The following is a 21509-nucleotide window of genomic DNA, read 5'->3' as shown; positions in this document are numbered from 1 at the left end:
GACGGAATTTCCTTTACAAAGACCCAGAAATGCACCAATCAAAGGAAGGATTGACAAATGGAACTGCATCAAACTGAAGAACTTCTGCAGGGCAAAGGACATAGCTCGCAAGATAAACAGAAAGCCCACAGATTGTGAAAAGATCGTTACCGGCCATACAAGGGACAAAGGCCTCATATCTAAAATATATGCAGAACTAAAAAAATTACATTCCTCTAAAACAAACCCCAAAGAACCAATAGCCAAGAGATATATGAAAAAGTGCTCTACATCACTGGCCATAAAAGAAATGCAAATCAAAACAACATTGCGATTCCATCTCACCCCAGTAAGAATGTCCTATATCAAGAAAACTAACAATAACAAATGTTGGAGGGGATGTGGCCAAAAGGGAACCCTAGTTCTTTGTTGGTTGGAATGTAAACTGGTTCAGTCACTCTGGCAAGCGGTATGGAAATTCCTCAGAAGGCTAAACATAGAGCTACCCTATGTCGCAGCAGCCCCACTTTTGGGCATCTACCCAAAAGACCACAAACAAGAACACAGTAAGGCCACCAGCACAACAATGTTCATCGAAGCACAATTTGTCATAGCTAGAATTTGGAACCAACCCAGAAGCCCCTCAGTAGACAAATGGATCATTAAAATGTGGTACATATACACAATGGAATTTTATGACCCTATCAGAAAGAATGACATTGCCCCATTCGTAAGGAAATGGAAGGACTTGGAAAAAATTATACTAATTGATCCAGACCTAAAGAAACACGGAATCTATGGTCTCCTTCATAGGGGATAATTAGCACAGCTTTATGCTAGCCCTAGCAGAGGATCACAACAGCTCAAAAGCCCTTATGAACATATAAGATGATGTTAAGTGAAATGAACTCCATATTATGGAACTGACTGTCATATCACTTCTATAATTACTTTCGACATGCCATGTGAAACCGTAGCTTCTATTATTGATGATCCTCTTGTATCCCCTTCCTATGGTTGTACCTGCACTATCTGTGTATCTTATCTGAGTACACTGGAAACTGTTTATACTGGTATTAGAACTAGGAAAGTGAAAGGGAATACCAAAATCGAGAGACACAGGGTAAAAAAAGACAAACGACTACAAAAGCAATACTTGCAAAACTGTTTGGTATAAATGAACTTAATGATTCATGGCGGGGGGGGGGAAGGAAAAGGGGAGGGGACAGCGGGGAATGAGGGAGGTGGTAACAAATAGTACAAGAAATGTATCCAATGCCTAACATGAAACTATAACCTCTCTGTACCTTAGTTTGACAATAAAATTTAACAAAAAATAAATAAAAAAATAAATGAAAATTGTTTTGTGTAGATCAAACTTCAAAAGAAAGCCCTTTTCGATGATTGTTCTTCTTTATTTTATGACATATTGACAGAAAATGAAATACTCCCTAATCTGAAAAATGGGTCAGCTGAAGTGTTTCAAGTACAATGATCTAAACTATGTTTTAGGTTATCATCAGCTTCAACATAGAACTCAAGTGAATTTAGGTGTTATGTAATTGTAGGTTACAAACTTATTCTCACTTTGAAACTTTTTCACCTTCCTTAAACTCTTGAACAATAGCTGCTTTCCATCTCACAGCAATAACGTGAAAGAGACAAAGCAATTAGGGAATGCTCTGTATAACAACAGGGCTCTTAAAATGCCTCTGAGATGTTTAGAATGAGATGAAAAGTTATTGTACTTACCAGTTCATTTATTTCAGATTCTGAAACGTGTGTGTATTTGTGTGTTTGGGCTGGAGAAAGTGTAATGCAAAAGGATAGTAGAAAAAATAAGACAAGCAGCAGTGAGACCTGGACATGATACAGGCAATGGTATTACTTCACTTCTGATTTTATAAAAATATTTTATAGTAAAATATGCCCTCTAAGGAAGGAGTGACAGGTGGACTAAAGTAAAACAATCCACCATACCTGAGAACCCTGAACAGTGCCAGCTGGACCCATTTAGAGGCTGTGAAGTAACGTCAGTCATTATTAAGGGAAGTCCTCTGAGAGCAAGAAGCTGAGGATTGGTTCACAAATGCCTCCCCTGCAGCAGCTCTGTAATGTACTGCAAGCTGAACCTGTGACCACTGCTCATTAACTCCCATGCTAGAGGATCATTTTGTGTAATACAGTTCCAACTAATATTGATGATCCATTGATTGTATTTCATGAGCATACACAATTCATTTGGAAATACAAGGGGTGGATGTTTGCTCCAGGCATTATATAATACTTTTCTCCTAAGGATTAATGTGTTAGTATTTGTAGTGCACACTAAAGATGAAAATTGCTATATAAATAATAGCCATTATCCTGTGTATGGTCATCAGCAGCTACTCCATTAGGGAAGGGGAAAGAAGGACAGTAATATATGACTACAATAAGTCATATGTAGACTGCCACGTAAGCCATAACTCTGCCACATCATCCACTGAAATATCCCACTTGTAAAAATAGTTAAATTTCAGTAAAGTAGATCTGAAGAAATAATTCATGATTAGCAATAAACAAGATGTCTGCAACCCTCACTATGTTCAGGGTACAAGCAGTTGAACACTTCAGTCTTGCCTTAGCCATAATCCAGATGATTGTAAAAATCATGCTTTATTCAGTTATTACTTCTGAGGTTGTGTGGTGATGAATGGAGACAGACCCTTGCTATGATTTCAACCTACACCAGGTCTGTGACATGACCTGTGCTGCCACTGGGTAAAGGTAAAATGACAAAACAAATGCAAATTTAAGTTACAGTTCACTTATAATTAGAGTGTAAATGTAATTGCAAGCCTATATGGAAATGTGTGTCATCCAAGAAGGAACACTGACCTATCTCTCGTTCGAAGAAGCTTTGTGTTTAAAAATCTTCCTAATGCTAAGTGGTACTGAAAGAGAGAGCCTTACATCTCAGGGAGGTTCTGGATTGAAATACATTTCTAAAGCAATTGCACGTAGATTTTTGGATTTCACCCTACTTTAGAATATCATATTTAATGATTTATTACTACAATAAAATCAAACAATTGTTTAAATCTAAAGATCTACAAGTTAAAGCATAATTTGTTTAAAATAAATAGTTTGATAAGAATGTAAGATCTTTCTCTGTCACTGTCTCTGTATCTCTCTTTCTCTCTCTCTCTCTCTCTCTCACATACACACACACAAGCACACACACACCACTTTCTCTTCCTCCCACCCTCACTGTATAAATTCCATAATAACTTTACAGAAATTACTACCATTGTCAGGTGATAACGTTACCTTGAACTCTTACTGACGCCCATACCTGCACTTGGAAACAGTTGTCTAGAAGATTTACAGTAGTCTACACCATCAGATAAATATAAGAGGAAATTGGATATTTGTAGTAATTAAAGGCTTCAAAAGAATAAAATAATTGAGACTAAAAATGGGATTAATATGTTATAAACATACAAATCATCCCCAGCATTATATGCCAAATATTTTATTACTTGAGATGAAGACGTAAGTTAATAATTCTAATACTAATTAAATAAATCAATTGAAATAATTCTTATTTCCTATTTTCCATCTCACATTCACTCCATTAGAAATTCCATCAAATCTCATTGCAGAACATAATTCTGAATCTGTTACTCACTCACTTTCCCCTAGTCCAAGCAATTGTCTACTGACTTCTGTACTATTTGACATTGCTGATTCCAGTTTTGCTATATACAATCTGCTGCCCACACAACACACTTAACTTTAAACAGTAATAGAAGATCCTAATGACAGTCTATTGCACTTCAAAATAGAATAACAAACATAGCATAGCATGAAATGCCCTAAATATCCTAGCCCTGACATTACATTACAATATTCTCTTCCATGTTCAGGATGCTCCAGAATCACTGATATTCATTATGGACCACTTTTATTGCAACTGTGTTTTTTCCTTAAGGCCCTTAATTTGCTGTTGTTTCTCTCAGGAGCATTGTTCTCTTAGTTATTGATGAGACCTGTTTCATTCTCTCATTCATATCTTAGTAAATATAATTTTCTAATATCTATCCTTTGGCCTTTTTTATTTTTTGAATGATTATTTTACTAGGAATTATTATTATATTGATACATGTTAATCATACAAAGAGTTTCATTCATAAAACTTGTGTGATATTTCTATACATGCATATAACATACTTTGATCTACTTGAATCTACCCACCCCCATGTTACTATTCCTTTGATCTTTTTTTTCATAAAATAGGATAGTCTGAAATTATTTATTGTATATATATATATGTTACATTTATTTTTGTTTATATATTTACAGACCTATTGTCACACTTTGAATATTCTATGAAAAGTCTTGCTGTTGCTTCTTCACTGGTATGCATTTACCATTAGTTAAGAATTAGGGAAAAGTGAATGCTGGTGGCTCCCACCTGTAATCCTAGCTACTTAGGAGGTGGAGATATGAGGATGGTGGTTCAAAGCCACCCCAGGAAGATAAATACAAAAAAATCTTATTTACAATGAACCATCAAAAAGCTGAAAGTCGAGATATGGCTCAAATGCTAGACCAGCAGCCTTGAGGAAAAAAATAAGGAAATGCACCCAGACCTTGAGTTCAAGTCCTGTCACAAAAAGTGTTTTAGAACAAGCACTGAGAAATACCAGTCAATCAATAAATCTTTTTGGATAGAATTGATTAAATATTCTAGTTATAATCTTCAGTTCATTATGAATATTACCTGTAAAGACATAATACCACTATTATCTAAGCATGTTATGGTTTTCATTTTACATATTAAAAAAGCTGAGCCCAGAACATTAATTCTCAAAGGCAACAGAAACAATAAATATCAATATTTGGGTTTTTCATTGGTCTAAATCTAGAACCTATATACTTTTTCTTATGTAACTTAATTATGAAATCATCATATTTTCAGATTTAAAAATGTTAAAAGTAAATGGACTGGGGATTGAATTTCAATCTCAAATTCTACTAATCTAGACTTGAATAACAACAACAATGATAAATATGCAAATGGAGTTTCAATTAGATATTAAAAGAATGAAATTAGGTCATTTAGAGAAAAATGGTTAGAAGTGTAGTTCTCCATGTTAAGCTAAATAAACTAGACTGAGAAAGGCAGATATCATATGTTTTATCTTATATGTACAATCTAGATTGAAAAGGACATGAAAGCAGAATGGGAGCTATTTGGAAAGAGGACAAGAAGAAATTAATTGGAGTGAATGTGATATAACTATTCAAAGTATGTTATATGCATATATGGAAACAACACAATGAACCCATTATTTTGTCCATTGATATATGTTAATAAAAATGATAAGTTTTGCTTTTAATGATTGAACTTAGAAGGAATGAATGAGGGAGATCTTTGATTTATAGGAATTTGTGTGTGTGTGTGTGTGTGTGTGTGTGTGTGCCTCTGTGTGTGTGATGCCATACCTGAGCTTTTGTGCTCATGTGTAATGCTCTATCACAGATTCTGTTCTTGATTTTATTTTGTAGTTTAGTGGAGATATGTAGGAGTCTCAAGGACGTTCCTGCCCGCCACCAGTGTCTGACTATAAGGAATACTAAAAAAACAAACAAACAAACAAAAAACACTTGGAAGTTTTGACTTTAAGCTTGAAGTGAGCTATAGGTTGAGAAGGCTATCACAAACAAATAAGCCACTAGTAATATATTGCATTAACATAATGTCTGATTCCAAGTATGGCCATATTAGAATTTTCATTATTCAAAGTGTCACAATCAATTATAGAGATAAGATTTCAAACAAAAAATAGACAAAGAAAACTTAACCAGTAATACTCAAGGTCTGAAATAAATACCTTGTAAGTGACATTTGAAGGTTATACATGTGTATAACCTAGATCATGAAAGAAATAGCCTTATACGTGTTAAGGGAGATCTATTTAGGAACTGATTATTCATCATTTTTCCATGATGCAGAGCTTTAGCTGGTAAACAGAAGCCAAGAGGATCTCAGTTACAGATCTATATTTGAAAAATCTTTGTAATACTTTTTGTCAACAGTAAAACCAATTGAATGACAAAGGGCAAGATTCTGTCATTTAGAAATTTTCAGAGACAAAAAAATGTTTGACACAAATTCTATAGATGTATTTCTTCATGGAGAGTGGAGTTGGAACAACCCAGTAATTCCAAAATGTCAGTTCGGTAAGTGGTACTAGGCTGTGAGAAATGCATATGCTCAGAGATGTTAAGGGGACAGAAATATTTATTTTCACACACACACGCACACATACTTATAGGATCTCATAGCATCCTAAGGCAAATAGTTCACAAATTCTCATCATCTTTATGTGAGATGTTGCTAAAATTATACTAACTCAAGTTGTTGGATTTTGAGTTTCTTTAAAATAAAAGCAATGGTATTGCTTCCTGTGTAGTATCTAGAACATGTCATTCATTAACATTTGTTAATCAAAATTTATGAAGCAAAGCATCCTTCCAAATATGTCTATCAGGAAGAAAATAGAATATAAACAAAATTTCAGACCTGTAATATACAAAATGTTTCCACTTTCTTACTCTTTAAAGGTATTTTCACAAAACAGAAGATTAGAGGATTTAGGATTTTTGTTACACTGGAAATAATGGATGGCCTATTAGTTTTCTGTGGTTGCTGCAACTGAACACAAGTTGGTGTGTTGAAGCAACAGAAATTCTTCTTAAAGTTCTGGACAACAAAATACAGAGAGGTCAGGGTGTAGCAAAGTCTACAATCCCTCTGAAAGCCCTAGGGAGGAATCTTCCTTGCTTGCTTCACTGTCTGGCTCATGACATTCCTAGATTTGTGGTAGCTTACATCTACTATCTCCCCTTATTTTTCTTTCTGTGTCTCAATTTTCTTTTTGTTCCCCTTGTAAAACACTAGTAATTAGATTTAGGGCCTACTATAAAGGTAATACAATCTCAACTTAAATTACAGGAAACTATTTCCCAATATGATCAAATGTGTGTGTGTGTGTGTGTGTGTGTGTGTGTGTGTGTGTGTGTGTGTGTGTGTGTGTTTGCTGGAGGAGTTGTTGGTTAGGAGTTAAACTTATTTTTATGTGTATATATTCAATACTAAATAGGAAGAAATATATATCCTAATAGTTATAATGACCACTTAGAAAGTGCTTACAATTGGCAAGGGAGACATTAAAGCTCTGTGATTTCATCCACCAGATAATTGTCACAATAATTATATCAGGTTGAAACTGCAACACCAAGAGATATTTTACTTGACATAGCAATAAGTGGCAGAGCTAACATTCAAGACATTTGGCTCTAGAATTCATGTTACTAACTTCTTTGTTATGACGACTCTCTCTCTTCATGTTTTGTTTTGTTTGTATGTGCCACAGTGTTTCTCATACTGGTATGTCACTCACAATGTAGCCCGTGGTTGCCTTGGACTCTGGATATTCCTACCCCCTGCTCTAGAGTGGTAGCATACGCACACACACACACACACAAACACACACACACACACACACACACACACTGAAATTACATTATATGTGCCTGGCTACTGAATGATTCTTAATAATTATTGAAACCATGATAACAATAAATTGAGAGTTGTGGCCTAGGCAGTGCGTTTAAAGATTCCCATGAATTGCATTGCCAACCTTCACAATAATCTTGAAAGGTAATTGCTTTTATGATTTCCATTTTATAGTGAATAGAACTGAAACTCGAAGAGCTAAGTTTTCTAAGATTGCACATGTAGAAAGTGATGGATATACCCCGGAGTTGGTGTACTTAATATTTTACAATGACTCACTGTGATTGAAACTCATCCATCATTCATTGCTTTCTTCATAGTACACTGTAAATACCATGTGCTCTCAACTTAGATGAGAGAATAAATGAATCAAGTACATTAATGACATTGGCATATTCACAGTATTCCCACTGTCAGTTTGTTTCCCTGTTCTGTAGTCTTAGAGCCTTGATCTCTGTCACTATTTCTTTCATACCAACATGACAGGATTGACAAGTACTTTTGTAATTCACCCAGATGCACCTATGGAAAGGAAGTCTAAGAAACATATCCACAGGAAAATGTTCTTCAAATGGGTCAAATTCAAATCAAAATGTAATCAAATGATTTCTGAGAAGAACCTCAAAGCTTCACTAAATACACTGAACACATTTCTTAAGTTTGGCCCGTATGCCAGATCAACCGCTTGTCAAAATCAACATAATCCACTACAACAACCGGAGCAACGGCAAGAATCACATGGTTATCTCACTAAATGTGGAAAAAGTGTTTGATAAAATCCAGCATCCATTTATGATAAAAGCATTGGAGGAACTAGGATTCCAGAGAATATTATTGAGTATAGTAAAGGCTGTCTATGACAACCCCACAATGAGTATTATACTTAATGGTAAATAGTTAAAGCCATTTTCTCAAAAATTAGGAGCAAGACAAGGTTGTCCACATTCTCCTCTCCTCTTCAGCATAGTATGAAAATTCTTGGCCAGAGGAATAAAACAAGAGGAAGTCATAAAGGGAACCCAAATAGGAAAAGATGAAGTCAAACCCTTTGTCTTTGGAGATGACATGATCCTGTATCTAAAGTACCCCAAAGACTTTACTGCTAAGCTACTTGAGCTGATCCAAAACTTTGCCAAAGTAGCAGGATATAAAATAAACCCTCAAAAATCAATGGCTTTTATATATGTCCACAACCCAAAGAGTGAGGCTGAAATCAAGAAAGCAATTCCTTTTGCACTAACCTGGAAAACCATAAAATATCTAGAAATAACCTGAGCCAAAGGAGTGAAAAACCTCTATGATGAGAAGTTTAAAAATTTGAAAAATGAAATTAAGGCAGAACTTAGGAAATGGAAAAAACCTCCCATGCTCCTGGATTGGGAGGACTAATATTGTGAAAATGGCAGTATTGCCAAAGGCTATCTACGAATTCAATGCAATACCCATCAATAACCCAACACTATGGTTTAATGAAATAGAGGAAACAATCCAGAAATTCATATGGAACAATAAAGACCCTGAATAACAAAACCAATCCTAGGTAGAAAAACAGTGCTGGAGGAATTTCAATACCAAACTTCAAGCTCTAATACAAAGTTATAGTGATTTAAAAATAGCTTGGTATTGGCAAAAGAACAAGCCTGAGGACCAGTGGAACGGAACTGAAGATCCAGAAAAGAACTAGCATACATATGGCTACTTAATCTTTGGTAAAGGAGCTAAAAATAAATAGAAGAAAGACAGCCTCTTCAACAAATGGTACTGGCAAAACTGGTTCAAAACTTGTAACAAACTGGAACTAGATCCTTATATATCACGCTGAACCAAAGTAAATTCCAAATGGATCGAAGACCTCACAGTAAAATCAGATACCTGAAAGTACTACAAAAAGGAATAGGAGAAACATTTGGGCTCCTTGGCACAGGAGAAAACTTCCTTAATAAAGGCCCAGAAACATAACAAATTAAAGAAATGTTGGGCAAATGGGACTGCATCAAACTGCAGAGCTTCTGTACAGCAAAGGACATAGCTTGCAAGATAAACAGAAAGCCCACAAATTGGGAAAGGATCTTTACCAGCCAAAAAATGGACAAAGGCCTCATATCTAAAATATGTGCAGAACTAACAAAAATTAAATTCCTCCAAAACAAAACTTCAAAGAACCAACAGCCCCCTCAACAAGTGGGCTAAAGACTTAAAAAGAGACTTCTCTGATGAGGAAATGAGAAAGGTCAAGAGACCCATGTAGAAGTGCTCTTCATCACCGTCCATGAAATAAATGCAAATAAAAACAACACTGAGATTCCACCTCACCCCAGTAAGAATATCCATTATCACTAAAACTAACAATAACAAATGCTGGAAGGAATTTGGCCTAAAGGGATCCCTACTACATTGCTGGTGGGAGTATAAACTTATTCAACCACTCTGGAAAATGGTGTGGAAGTTGCTCAGAAGGCTAAACATAGAGCTCCCCTATGACCCAGTAGCCCCACTTTTGGGCATCTACCCAAAAGATTATAAGCAAGACCAGACTAAATCTACCAGCACAATGATGTTCATCCCAGCACAGTTTATCATAGATAAAATATGGAATCCGCCCAGATGCCCCTCAGTAGACAAGTGGATCAGGAAAAGGTGGAACTCTGTCAGAAAGAATGATACTGCCCCATTTGTAAGGAAATGGATGGACTTAGAAAAAACATCATACTAAGTGAAGTGAACCAGACCCAAAGAAACATGGACTCCATGGTTTCCCTCATAGGGAACATTTAGTACATGTTTAGGTTAGTCATAGCAGAAGATCACAACAGCCCAATAGCTATGCCTTTATGAACACATAAGATGATGCTAAGTGAAATGAACTCTACATTATGGAAACAAGTGATATATCATTGTTGTAATTAATTTAAACATGCCATGTGAAACAGTACCCTCTTTTTTTCTTGTTTTGTTTTTTTTTTCTCTCGTATTTCCTTCCCATGTTTTTACCCCTGCTATCACTGTATCTTAAATTAGTACCCTGGATACTGTATATACTTTTATTAGAACTAGGGAAGGGAAACGGATTACCAAATCCAGAGACAAAGGACAAAAATACAAACCATTCCAAAAGCAAGAATTACAAAACCATTTGATGTTAACAACTGTACAACTCATGAAGGCGAGAGAGAAAGGAGGAGGTGGAAGGCAGAGGGAAAATTGAGGGAGTAGTTAAATGTACTTTATGCCTTATATATGAGACTGTAGCCCCTCTGTACTTCACTTTGACAATAAGAAAAAAATTAAAAAATCTTCCTTACTATGGTAATATTTCAGCTGTCAAGTTATACTTTTAAAGTCCTCTAGTTCATGCCTTAGAACAGAAAGTAACATCCTATCCCATCAACCTTATTTCCTTTTTCTCTTTGAAACTTCATTAGTGTAAAGAGCTAATTCTGAATAGAGATATAGTTTTTCATATCACAAGTAAGGAATTAAAGGTCAAATTTAAGTTTATATTGTATCCATTGTCCACAATGTTAATCTTATAAATATCAACACCATTGCCATATGTGTTGTCAAAATCCAGAGAGGCATTATTACTATTACAGCTTTTGTGACTGGAAGATCCTGGAGTTGGAAAGTGCCCAACCTTCAGTGCAGTATCTGAAGATTCTTGGCAGCAGAACTGACCTAGAGTAACAAAGCAGCAATTCAAAAATGCAGTTGATTACAAAGAGTACTGACCCACACTAGTGATATTTCAGGGTTAACAAAGTCAAAGAGACTACTTGCAGATTGTTAAAGTTGAGTAGTCGTTGGACCTGTCTTTGATGAGCTGATAGTATGTTAGTGAAGGGCAGAGCTCAAAACGTTGGATTTTAGCTGAGCCTTTTCTCAACTTTTCAAACCTCCAGGTGATAGATACCTCATGGGAATTGGCTTTCTTTTGAGATTTTGTTGTAATTTCCATTGAAGGTTTTTAAGAAGTGAAAATATATCTTAAGCGACTAAGAAAAGACATTCCAGTACTTCTAATAATGGTGGGAAACCTGGCCATGCATAAAGACCTGGGAGATCAAAGCCTGGCCTACAAACAAGGAGGAGCCCATGCTGCTCAGGAGCTTTTAGTGGCAAGCAATTCCATTCAGAAAAACTGCTGAATAATCTTGACTGGTTAGATATGCCACCTACAATTATCCCAAATTCATTTTATCTTTCATATTGCCTCTGCCTGGAACTTTTTCCAATGGCTTGTTCATACCTAGTCTGTATCTCAGAATTCTTTGCACTTACTGGGTTCATATATCTACTTAATAAACATGAGAAAACGACTTTTAAAAGTGTTATAGTATATTAAATGCTCCATGTGTGCCAGAAAGAAATTTAAATGATTTTTCCACTTAGTGCTGGAAATCAAATGCAGGATATCTGACACCAGCACTGATGCCATTATCATTAGACTATCATCTTACAAATAAATGCAAAGCATTATCAGGACAATTACACTGGATGGATCTAGAATACATGCCATTTTGTTCTCTCCATTTACCATCTTTCGTATGTATCCATCTGTGTTATTAGGTTAAAAATTGCCACAAAATCCTAACAAAGAATTCAGGAACTTTTTCCAGATAAACGTTTCCAGGGAATAACAAAGAAGAAAGAAATGTTAATCTATCACTATTAATTTTACTTATTTTGACTAATATTTACATCCTAAACTATAATTTCTGATTATAATTTCTGACAAGGAAAATGTGAAAGATGACTGGATGTGACAATTTACATCTGTAATTCTGACTGCACGGGATATTGAAAGGATCAGAGTTGAGATCAGTATAGACAAAATGTTAGAGAGACCCACCTCAGTCAATAAGGCAACTATGGTGGCTTACATCTATGGTGCCAGGTACTTGTCAGAAGAGATAAGAGGATAGCAGTCAAAGCGGGCTTAAGGATGCAAGATTCAGTCTAAAAACTAATGTAAACACTAAAGGACTAGTGGGAAGAGTGGCTCAAGTGGCAAGTATAAGGCCCTGAGTTCCAATACAAATGTCATCAAAATAAAAAGGAAGAAAAGCTAAGAGTTTAATTTTCCTGACTTCACTTTTTAAAAAATTCTCATTGAAAACAAAGAGGTGGAGTAATTTCAATTTACAGTATAGAAAACACAATAGTGAGGCAAAATTTCTTCATCCACTTTTGAGGGAAATCAGTCAAATAGCCACTTGGATTGAAATTGGCCTCCAAATGGTTTCTAGCGGTTCAATAAATTCTTAAACTTTCCACAGATTCTGGCATTCATATTTATTTTTAGGTTATTAATTTGTATGCTGTGGGAACTACAGAAAACATTACAGTTGCACATTATTCGAAATTGCAAATAACATGCAGCTACAATACCACCAAATTTCAGCACAAGCAACACTAGATAAAAAGACATTCAAATATTTGGAACCAAATGCTTCTGTCATTTTTTAAGTTTCTCAGTAGTTTCAGAATTACATACTCTCTTCCCTTAACCTGTTTCCACCTAGTTTTCTATCACCTGTCCTCCCCCAAATTCAGGTTTATTTTCCTACGTATTTGCAATGTGGCAAAGTTATAGCAGTGTTGTGTTTCTTTGTCAGATATTACCCAGGTCTCCTGAATTCATTACATAAAGCCAGAGACCAGGTATATTAATATTTTATGCATTTATTGGGTAGAAATTTGTAGTCAAGAATAATAGATAAAATTTGGCAATTCCTGTTACTTATTTGTTAGCTCTATATAAGCCCCATTTATCAGAAAAGGAAACTGAGTAACAGAGATATTATAAAATTTGAATTCAAGTCCCTTTGATTTGCTTTATGGTCCAAATTGCATGATCTTCTTATGTCTAAACTAATTTTAATACTCTAACTTTTAGATCTATTCCATTTTATACTTCTTGTAACAGAGTGTGCAGGGTTTTTGACTCTCAATCCAACTTTTTCTCATTTAATCTATATTCTCATTCTCAATTTAAAATAATACCAACAACAATAAAAAAGAAACCCTGAATTTGTTGTACCAGAGAAATTCTCCAGTGTGAATGGCTAGGTTAAATTCAATATTAGGGCAAAAGTTCAAGTTAGTTGATATTCTACCCACTTTACACTGATCTGTTTCTGTCCCTTATAAGCTTTTGCAATTTATATTTTCTTTGAAGAAGACATGTGAAATATAAACGCCAGTACCTCAGCACAGAAGAAATGTAAAGGCACATTTTTATACTATCTTCGTCCTTTGTATTAGGGAATAATATATTAAGTAAGTGAAACAGTTTAGAGCCTTTTTACTCTCCAGTTCTCTATACTTATGTCAGGTGGAAAATGTTTCCTCGTCAGGAAGGAATTGCCAAAATTATATGCAACTCTTTAGCTGGAAATATAATTTGAATATTCTCTCATCTTTTTTCTTTTTACATTGTATACCCTATCAGTTTCTTTGTGAGCAGATCTACCTTGCCTTTCAACTTATCCACCTCTTTTTCTCTCTGTCTCCCTACCTGTTTTCTTTTTCTCTTTCTCGTCTCAACCATTCAAATCAATTCCAAGGGCTTTTAAATGTGAGAAACATAAGAATTTCTGCTATTTTTTAACATCTGAACTTCAACTGAATTTTTGCTTGGAACACTATATTGCTAGCCCTGTTGACATTTACCCTTGCTTTGCCCTTAATACATAGGACAAGCATTCATGAACTTTAAGAATCTTTCCTGGGCTGGGAATATGGCCTATGGCTAGAGTGCTTGCCTCGTGTACATAACGCCCTGGGTTCGATTCCTCAGCACCACATACAAAGAAAAAGCCAGAAGTGGTGCTGTTGCTCAAGTTGTAAAGTGCTAGCCTTGAGCAAAACAAAGCCAGGGACAGTGCTCAGGCCTTGAGTTCAAGTCCCAGGACTGGCCAAAAAAAAAGAATCTTTTTCTCTCTTGAACCCTCAGCCAGGGAAACACGTTGCTGTGTAAAGCTTTAACCATTTATTTGCCAGAAGATATTATAACAAAAGATCTACTGTAAGGGTAGCAAAATACTAGCAAGTGGTGGTAAAATTAATCTCATAGAAAAAAATAAATCTTTTTCTAATATTGGCAGACATCTTAGAGGAAATGTCTTAAAGTTATTAAATTTCCCCTTTTAAAACATAGAGAGTTCTATGTTTTGTAATTCTTTTTTTTTAAATTTAATTGTATTGTCAAGGTGATATACAGATGAGTCAGAGTTACATACATAAGGTAGTGAGTACATTTCTTGTAATTCTTTAAGTTTTCTAAAAACTCCACACACACACATAAAGTCACACTAGAAATTTGGGGATGATGCATTACACCATTCCTCTTGGGGCACAGCTAGGTTTTAAAAAACAAGTTGGATATCCTTTTCAACACAGTTTCATTGCTTGTTAGTGAATACATGCTATGATTTTCCCTGAGGTTTCCTTCTGAGGATAACAGGGAAGGCATTACTTGACAAGTACATGAGAAACAAAACTGCTCCTTGTTTCTTATGAACACTAATGGAAAAAAATAACAAAAACGAGAAAGGGAATTGTAGGAGAGATAGACATATTTGACAAGTTATTGTACAAATTTAAGGACTTGTAACAAATCAAAGCATTATCTCTAAATTCTCTCATCCATATAAAAGTGAAGACTGAGGTGGGTGTGGTGGCTCATGCCTGTAATGTTTGCTGCTCAGAAAGCTGAGATTTGAGGACCACAGTTTGAAGCAAGCCCAGGCACAAAAGAAAGTCGATGAGACTCTTATTTCCAGTTAACCACTGAAAAGCCAGAAGTGGCAGAGTTCTAGCTTTGAGCATAAAAGCTCAGAAACAGCACCCAGGCATTGAGCTCAAGCCTGCAGTATTGGGGAGAAAAAGAATACTGAGCTCCATATACAAAATTTTAACAAACACTTTTTTTTTCTGGCCATTTTCTGTATATGTGGTGCTGGGGAATTGAAACGAGGGCTTCATGTATACGAGGCAAGCACTCTTGCCACTAGGCCATATCTCCAGCCCTTTAACAAACACTTTTGAAATTATACCTAAGCTTTTTGTATGAATTTCTAACAGTATGGGAAGTTTTTCTTTTTTGACATTTGTTATAAAGCTGGCCACATGCTCATGTCACAAAGTTTATTTATTTAAAAAGAGAAGGAAAGAGAAGATAAAAACAGTCACGCTTTAAGATCCTCTTACTTGGATACTTTAGAGAGTGTCATAGCTCTAAAATTACATCACATGGCTCATGGTTGCAAGCTGTAAAATAGGGTATAAGCTGCTGCTCTACCTTTGAAACAACTCTAAATCCAGTGATCACTCATTAATAGGAGAAGGAGAGTATGTCACTTGGTAACATTTAACTGCAGTAGCAGAAGCAATAGCAACAGCAAAGTGAGCAGTTTTTCCTCAATGCAATGCCAGACCAACAAGCTTTGTAGCAATGCTTGCATCTTTCTGTTTCCCCAGTAATATTGAACGAGGAAGAGACCAGGTCAAGTGTGAGGCTGTTGGTCAAAGTAGGCCCACTGAAAGGAATCCAAAAAGCTATTTCTATTTGATTCCTCCAGATCTATTTATTTTTAAAAGGAAGTATTTATGAATTGGCAAAGCAGTGTTGAATTCTAGTGTTTAATTGGTAAAACACATGTCATAAAACTGAATGTAGCCCAAAGTGGAAGGATTTCAAAAAGAAGCTTATGGCTGCAAAATGTGAAAGTGCTCTTGTAACTCTACCTGGAACAAAGCTTTGTCATCCATCCAAACGTTAGTTGTTCCTGGGAAGCACTTTTTCACAATTTACAAATTTCTTCCCATCCACATTAATTCAAGCCAGACCTTCGAATTAAGAGTTTATTATTACTTTAACTTTTCAGGTGTTGGGATGAATACAAATTAAATAGAAATAGAGTAAAACTATTCATTTATCTGTTTCTTGCTTGCAGTTGTGATAACTATAATGTCTATGACATCTTGTTTATTCCTCACTATTACTGTTTAAAATAGCACAAATATTCAAATATCAGGTCTATCCCTCAAACTCCACTTCACTAATTTCTTTTAAAAGAGTGAAAGATGGTTTTGCTGGAAGTGAAAAGTAAAATCATTTCAGAAAAATAAATTTTTTCCACAACTGGAGGAACTTAAATCTAAGAGCGGACTCGTGTAATAATCTTCCCCACTGACTACTGAAATCATTTTCTCTGAACTTACCTGTCCCAAACCTGAATTTTCACATGGAATTATAAGCATAAATAAAATCTTGCCTAAAATATGGAGTGAATCCTCACATAAGGTATTTTCTACAGTGCCATATGCTTAATTTTTATTTCTTTTTGCTTCCTTAAGAATATACCAGCATGACAACTTCTGACATCACTTTTGACAACTTCAAAATTCTCAATACACATCTAAGTACTAACCAGGCTGGACAGTGAGATCAGATGGGATCTGGTGTGTTCAGGGTGGTATGGCCATAGATGCCTTATACTAAAACTGCCTTATGTAACTCTAACCCTTGCGTACATCACCATTACAATAATTTAAAAAAAAATAACAAGACAGCCAAGTGCTGGTGGCTCAGTCTCTTAATCCTAGGTACTCAGGAGGCTGAGATCTGAGGCTAGTGCTTCAAATGCAGCCTGGGCAAGAAACTCTGTGAGACTCTTATCTCCTATAAACTACTCAAAGAATCCAGAAGAGGCACTGTAGCTCAATTGGTAGAGAGCTTGTCTTGAGCAAAAGAAGCTAAGGGATAGAGCCTAGACTCAGGGTTCAAGCCCCAGGACTGGCAAAAGAAAAATCTCAATAACTTATTTTACTTTGGACATAAGTTGATAATGGTTATGCTGTTTGTAGTTTTGTACTATTAAGATCCAACGATGACTGTGATATATGCAACATATATAAATTCACAAGATCAATGGACAGCTTCTATATTAACCTCAAACTTCTGTTTCAAGATGTTCATCATGCACATTGCCTTAGTGGCTTCCCAAATAATTCTCTATCTTTAAGCATTTTCTACTGGACTTTAAGATCCTTAAGTATTTTCATATTAAAATTACCCAAGCACATTTTTATTATTCATCCGTTTTGATTTTAGTACTTTTAAAGGCCAAGTCTAAGTCTAGTAGAGTTTTATTGTAACTGTTCTCATACTTATGACAGTTAAAGTGCTCCTAATGCTATGTATTTGGGAAAAGGGTGCTTCAAATTCATGCTCCATTCTATGGCCCCATCTATGAACTGTATACTATTCCTAATGTTGCTATAAAAAAGTATTTACATGAAGTCTAGAAAGCAATGGTGTGCCCTCATTAATTAACACACATTTTTTGGATCTGAACTGAAGCAAGTCTCTCTCATCATGAAAATGGCTAATATTTTCAAGCTATACATGCATCTATCTCCCAAAATTTATTTCTTGGAATTGTCAAAATGTGCCATGGGTTCTCTGAAATATTTTTCCTTTCGCTGATCTTCTTTGGCAAATCTGACTAGCATCATGAGATCTTGTTTTCTGACTGGAAACATTCAAAGGAGGGGTTTTCAATTGCAGATCTAGGACACAATTGAAAAGTCAAAGTGAATCATAAACTTTCTCACTTAAAATAACACATAAATCAGATTCATTAGCTAGATTTGTGTAAATGATGTAAAAATGGTGGAGAGCACAATTAAAAGATCAGTAGATTCACTGCAGGAGATTTTGAGAGTTTGGGTTTGGCATGTACCTGAATTCTGGAACTTCCCCAACAATGTAGATTGCTCCAATAGTTCAAGTACCATATCGTTGGAAAGATTAGTGAATTCCAGCTAAAGGCTGGCAGTGCTGCAGCTGTTAGGGCATCCTAGCCAATCAAGCAGAGAAGCGAGGAGAACTAGACACATTCAGGCTCTCTTTCCTCCAGCCTGACCATCTGTGTATGGATATAGAGACTCAAAGTTGTGCCCTATTATGAAAGGAATCATTTAACTTCAAATGTAATTCATTTCTCTGTTGCCAGAAGCTATAGGACAATGGTGAGAAAGAAGTAGGGAGTTGTGGGTGGGGACTTTGTAGAGTAGATTCACTGTTTTTGTTTTTTTTTACATGAATACTATAAAGACATGATATAACAGTGATGATTTGGGCTTGGAGGCAGTCCCTTCTAACCCACCTGCATTGGTTCAGTTATCAGTTTGCAGGTGGTAAGCACATGCTCTATTGTGAGTGTTTTTCTTTGATGATAGGAAGCAGCATTTTTTAAATGTCACAGGAGCATAGCAATGATAACCTGCCTAGTACCCCAAAAGCAATTTTATTAAAGGAAAGGATGCACTTGGAATTACAGGAAAAATTACAGGATGCAGTAATTTCCATTCTCTCTCTGTCTCTCTGTCTCTCTGTCTCTCTCTCTCTCTACACACACACACACACACACACACACACACACACACACAGAGACAGACAGAGACAGAGACAGAGACAGAGAGAAAAATAAAGTTTTAAAACTAAAATAAAAGACATTTATAAGTCATGGGTTACACGTAGACATTTCATTAAAAGTGGCATCAAAGTCGTATGTAGATTAAGCTCTTAAAAAGTTAGAAGTTTAAAAGAATATATAGTAGTTTTTCTGTTTGCAGCCAAAGAATATTCCACAGATAAGTCATGTTATCATCTATCTTTGAACTTTCCAAAATTTTTCCAACAGAGACACTTTTGCTTCCTCTCCAGAGAAGTCTCTTTTTAATTTTTTTAAATTTTTTTTATTGTTATTATAAAAGTGATGTACAGAGGGGTTACAGTTTCATAAGTCAGGTAATGAGTACATTTCTTTTCTTTGGCTTATATTTAAGGTTTTTATTTAAAGCTTGACATTTATGAGTACATTTCTTTTTGGACAATGGCACCCCTTCTTTCACTCTCTCCCAGTTGTTCTCTCCTTCCCCTACAAAGTAGTATATAATAGGGTGTTGTTGTTTTTTTAGGATTTTTTTTGTTGGGGGTTGAAATTTTGGAGCTCTATGTATATTTTTGATAGAAGTACTTTGTCTGTTGTATAACTAGTGAACATCTCCCAATCTGTGGGATACTAATCTTGCTAGCTTCTTACTTTACCATGCAGAAGCTCTGCAGTTTCATGTGATCCCATTTATCTAGCCTTTCTTTGATTTGTCGAGTTTCTAGATTTTTACTTAGAAAGTTTCAACCTATTCCAAGGATCCCTAGTGTGTCCCCTGTCCCTTCTTGCAATGTTTTCAAGGTATCTGCTCTTACCTCAAGGTCTTTGATCCATTTGGAGTTGATTCTGGTGCTGGGTGATTGATAAGGATCTAACTTCAGTTTTCTGCAGGTGTCTAGCCAATTCTGCAAGCACCGTTTCTTGAAGGAGCTGTCTTTCTTCCATCTAGTGATTCTGGTTCCTTTATTAAAGATTAGGTGGCCTTGAGTCTGTGAGATTATGTCTGGGTCATTATTCTATTCCATTGATCCGCAGGCCTATTCATATGCCAGTACCAACCTTTATAACAGAGTTAGAAGTATGGTATTGATACTCTTTCAGCATTATTCTCCTTGGTAAGGGTTGTTTTTGCTATTTGGGGTCTTCTATTATTCCATATGAATTTTTAGAGTGCTTCTTCTATTTCATTAAAAAATGTTGTTGGGATATTAATGGGTATTGCATTGAACTTGTGGATAGTTTGTGCAATACTGAAATCTTCAGCCAAAAGGCACATGAAGAAACATTTAACATCTCTGGCAATGAAAAAGAAGCAAACCAAACCACATTGAAATTCCACCTCACTCCAGTTAGAATGGTCATTATCAAGAAGACAAATGCCAGTAGATGCTGGCTGAAATAGGGCCAAAAGGGAAAACGATTACACTATTCGTGGGAATGCAAATTGGTTCAATCACTCTGGAGAACAGTATAGTAGCTCCTCTAAAGACTAAACATAGAACTCCCTTATGATCCAGCAATCCCGTTCCTGGGTATTAACCTAAATGCCCACCAATAAAGTCACACTAAACCAACAGCGTTGCAGCATTATTTACCACAGCTAAGATAGGAAACCAACCCAGATGCCCTCCATAAATGAAAGGATCAAGAAAATGCGATACCTATTCACAATGGCATTCTATGCTTCCATCAGAAAGAATGATATTGCTCCCTTCACAAGGAAATGGAAAGACTTGGAAAAAATCATATTAAGTGATTTAAGCCATATCCAAAGAAACACAGGCTCCATGGTTTCTGTCATTTGTAATAATAATTAGTTCAGGTCTAGAATAGTCCTAGCACATGATCACAACAACTAAATAACTATGTACATATGAACATATAAAATGATGCTAATTGAACTCTATCAAGTTCTGTCTCTCTCTTTCTTTCTCCTTCCTTCCTTCCTTCCTTCCTTCCTTCCTTCCTTCCTTCCTTCCTTCCTTCTTCCTTCCTTCCTTCCTCCCTCCCTCCCTCCCTCCCTCCTCCCCCCCCTCTCTCTCTCTCTCTTTCTTTCTTTCTTTCTTTCTTTCTTTCTTTCTTTCTTTCTTTCTTTCTTTCTTTCTTTCTTTCTTTCTTTCTTTCTTTCTTTCTTTCTTTCTTTCTTTCTTTCTTCTCCTTAGGTTTATACCCTGTTGGCACTGTTTTTGATTCTGGTACCCTGTGTCTTATATATGCATTTTTGATTTGGGGTAGGGGAGAGGATTAACAAAATGGTGAAAAGAGGATGAAGGGTGTAACAATGCAACAGTGATACTCACAAGACTGTAGGTTGGAAATGAACTTTAACACTTGGTGGGGGGGGGAGGGAAAGTAGGAGACAAGTGAAGGTTTTGAGAACAATGTTTGACAAGAAATGTACTCATTGCCTTACTTATGTAACTGTAACACCTCTGTACAACAATTTTACAACAAAATAAATAAAATTTTAAAATGAGATAATTTTGTTTGTTTTCTCC

Source organism: Perognathus longimembris, chromosome 28, assembly GCF_023159225.1.
Source record: "Perognathus longimembris pacificus isolate PPM17 chromosome 28, ASM2315922v1, whole genome shotgun sequence".
Lineage (NCBI taxonomy): Eukaryota > Metazoa > Chordata > Mammalia > Rodentia > Heteromyidae > Perognathus > Perognathus longimembris.
Note: the sequence above shows the minus strand (reverse complement) of the source record.